General features: G+C 39.3%; 1 pseudogene; it reads right to left on the bottom strand.

Moving 5' to 3' along the window:
* Positions 1 to 375: 375 nt before the first annotated feature.
* LOC100585688 lies at positions 376 to 1095 on the bottom strand (annotated as a pseudogene).
* Between the last annotated feature and the right edge of the window lie 2607 nt (positions 1096 to 3702).

Here is a 3702-nt window from a genome sequence, read left to right as displayed (position 1 = left end):
CATTTAAAAATTGAGTTGTTTATCTTTTTATTGTTTAGTTGTAACAGTTTTTTATATATTCTGAGTACTAGTCCCTTATCTGATACATAATTTACAAAAGATATTTCTGAGTTGTCTTCATTTTCTTTCTTTTCTTTTCGTGCCATACCAATAACTGGTTTTAATTTTTTTAAAAAAGGAAATACTATAATTTTTAAAAAGAGTTCCAAAAAATTTAACAGCATTTCCAGCGATGATTATTTCTGAAATATAAAGATTTGAAACATAATTTATACAAAACTAAAAACCAAAAGCATTCCTTCTTGCTTTTTCCTTTTTAAAAAAATCCGGACCGTTTGTCACAAGAAAGTTCGGCAAGTCACAGCAGCTGCAGCCTCAGTCACCCTCCGAATTGCTGTCCTTCCTCCTGGGGACAGGGGAGTGCCGCACTGAGGACAGCAACACGTCTTCAATCGGTTTCTTAGGGTTTGCCTCCAGGTCCATCTTAGTTGCTCCAGATTCAGTTTCCACTCCAACTGATCTCTCAACAGGTTCATGCCGCCAAACACCAGAGGACCGATAAACTGAGCCTTGATACCTTCTTCCAGGTAAACAAATATCATGGGCAGATTCCTAACAGGATAATGGGGTATGCAGGTTGTTAAAATGGCTTTGATAAATTTGACACCAGGAAACTTCCTGGCAAGTCCACCGAGGTGCTGATTTATCAGGGCACAGAGGGGAAATTCCTTGTTTTTAAAGGTGCAAGATTACCTGCAAACCCTCAACAGCTTTGGTAACTTCTTGAACATAATCCTTTCCTGAGATCTCCAAAACTTCTCCAGATTTATTCTTCAGTTTAGTTGCTTTCCACTCAGCTAGTCTCTGCTGTCTGTACATTTCAATAGCATGTTCATCCTCCTCATTAAATTTGTCTTCATGATCCTCCAGCTCTTCCAAATTCATATCTTCATATGTTTTCACCACTGACTGCTGGAGGACGCGCTGCTCCTCTTCTGCCTTGTTTTCCAATTCTTTCAGACTTTCCTTGGGGGGCAAGATGCCCTTTTTGTGTAAGATGTCATTCCACTCAGTGTCTGTGTTGGGGCCCTACATCTTGTTTCCAATCAGTTGTCTTCATTTTCTTGATGTCCATTAAAGAACAAAAGTTTTAAATGGTGATTAAGTCTCATTTCTCTATTTTTATTTTGTTATTTATATTTTTGATATCATATCAAAGCAACCAATGCCTAATCTAAGAGTGACTCTGATTTTTTCTGAGTTTAATTTTTTCAGTTCTTACTTTTAGGTCTATGATCCATTTTGAGTTAATTTTTGTGTATGTTTTGATATGTGTTCAACTTTGTTTTTTTGCATGTGAATATCCAATTATAGAAGTGCTTTATATATTCTGGTTATAAGGCCTATATTGGTTTTATGTGTAGCAAATATCTGCTCTGTGGCTTGCCTTTCACTCTTTTGGTGGTGACTTTTAGATAATATAAACTGATAAATTTGGGTGCATTAAAATTAAGAGTTTCATTGGGTATAGTAGCCTGTGATCCCAGCACTTTGGGAGGCTGAGGCACGACAATCGCTTGAGTCCACAAGTTCTAGACCAGCCTGGGCAACATAGCAAGACCCCATCTCTACTGAAAATAAAAGAAAAAAAATTAAGAGTTTCTGTTGATCAAAACCCCTTAGGAGTGGGCCTCCCTGATTGGCCTCCTATATAATATTCCAGGCTTATCTCCTATGTGTACCATCTGTTTTAGCCACAGTAAATTATTTTCCTCTCTCTAAATATATTCTGTCCATTTCCAACTCTGACTCTAACTAGAAACACTTCTGTTTTCACATTTTAAAGTCGTATTCATTGGCCAGGTGTGGTGGTGCACACCTGTAGTCCCAACTACTCTGGAGGCTGAGGCAGGAGATTCGCTTGAACTCAGGAGGTAGAGGATGCAGTGAGCCAAGATCGTACCACTGCACTCCAGCCTGAGCAACGGAGTGAGATGCCATCTCAAAAATAAATAAATAAATAAATAAATAAATAAATAAATAAATAAAGTTTTATTCATTTTTAAAGAGAGCTTAAATAATACTCATCTGTGCTAGGTGTTGTTGCTACAAGGGTGGGCAAGACAGAGAGTCCCTGTCTTCTCTACATTATAATAATGGGATTAGATAATCAAGAAAGCAATTTAAATGAAATGTTATGAGAACTTTGATAGGAAAACTATGTTATGGGAGCATTTATCTGTTATTACATATGAAGAGCTCAGAGTAGTACCTGGCTTGCAGTGAGCACTATAATTATTATCATCATCATTCTTATCATTAGGATAAGTGTCTCTACAGGATGAAAAACTTTTCCTCTAGAGGGATTAGGGAAGGGTCCTTAGAGAAATTTGTATCTGTAAAAGACCTGAAGGCAAGAGATAACCCAACATATGAGATAAACCACACCAGGTCAGTAGAGCTGGAGCTTAGCATGATGTGAAAGAGGGCAGTGGCCAGAGAGAAGAGAAACTCAGGAGTTATGCACAAGCCAGCTCAGAAAGGACTTTTTCATCATGTTTTCTGCTACGGGCCATGAGAAGCCATTGATGGGATAAATTTTTAGGATGACTCTTGCGTGCATTGTGGAGAATGGGTCAGAAAAGCACAAGAAGGGATTTGGCAAGACCTTTTAGGAAGCTGTTCGGGAAGCAGCCATGGCAGCCTAAACTGGGATAGTCCAGGAGATGGAGGGAAGTAGGCAGAACAAGTATATTTTTCAGAGGTAGAATTTGTAGAACTATAAATTCTATGAAGGAATCAAAGGGCAGGTGGGGAAGAGAGAGGCAGGAGTTGAGGTTGCCTCTAAGATTCTAGCCTGAGCAATCAGGTGGAGGAGAGTAGCATTCAAGGAGCTAATGAACTCTGTTGGAGGGACTGGTGCCACACATAGGTCATGAGGTTTCTTCATGACTCCAGCAGTTGACATGGATCATGCCTTTCTCTGGTCTCATTTAGTATGTCATTTCTATTTCTGTCATAATACATAGTAGGGCCGTGGACTGTTGGAGCTGCATGGGATCTCAAAGATTAGCAACAACTTCGTTTCATAGGATCTTCAAGAGTCATGAAATTTTCCAGCCTTCTGTGGTCCCCCTAAACAAGATATCTCAGGAACATATGGTGTGTAATTGCAGGAAATACAATCATGTCCCAGCTATTTCTGAGTGTTCCAAGGAGGATGTTTCCACAGCCAGTTGTCACCTATAAACCACCAGCACTCCTGTTAGTTACTTAACCCTCTGTCCACCACCTCCTTGCCTCTCCATGACTTTGGGAGTACTTCCATAACTTTGGGAGCTCTATCTGGGCTATTTCACTCTTCCCAAAAGCTACCTCTCCAAGATAAATTCTGCTGCATTTTTCCAATACTATTTTTTTTTCCTTCCTGACATCTATCCTTTATTTTGATGAAAGGCTAGAAATCCTAAAAACTTAAGTGACTTCAATGTTGCATAGCTTGTTTGTGAAAGATTTTAGTCCAGAATGTTTTTTCCTGGGACTTCTGACTTCCAGTCCAGTATATGTTCTGTACAAATCTCTCTTGTCTTCTAGCCTGGGAGCTTCTTGAGGATATGGAATGTTCACTAGCTCATCACACAACCTGGAATGTGGACTATGCCCAATGAATGTTTGCTGGATGCGCATGCTTTATCCATATTC

The sequence above is a fragment of the Nomascus leucogenys genome, chromosome 10 (genome assembly GCF_006542625.1).
Source record: "Nomascus leucogenys isolate Asia chromosome 10, Asia_NLE_v1, whole genome shotgun sequence".
Taxonomy (NCBI): Eukaryota; Metazoa; Chordata; class Mammalia; order Primates; family Hylobatidae; genus Nomascus; species Nomascus leucogenys.
The sequence above is the reverse complement of the archived record's forward strand: the minus strand, read 5'-3'. Positions and strand labels throughout refer to the sequence as shown.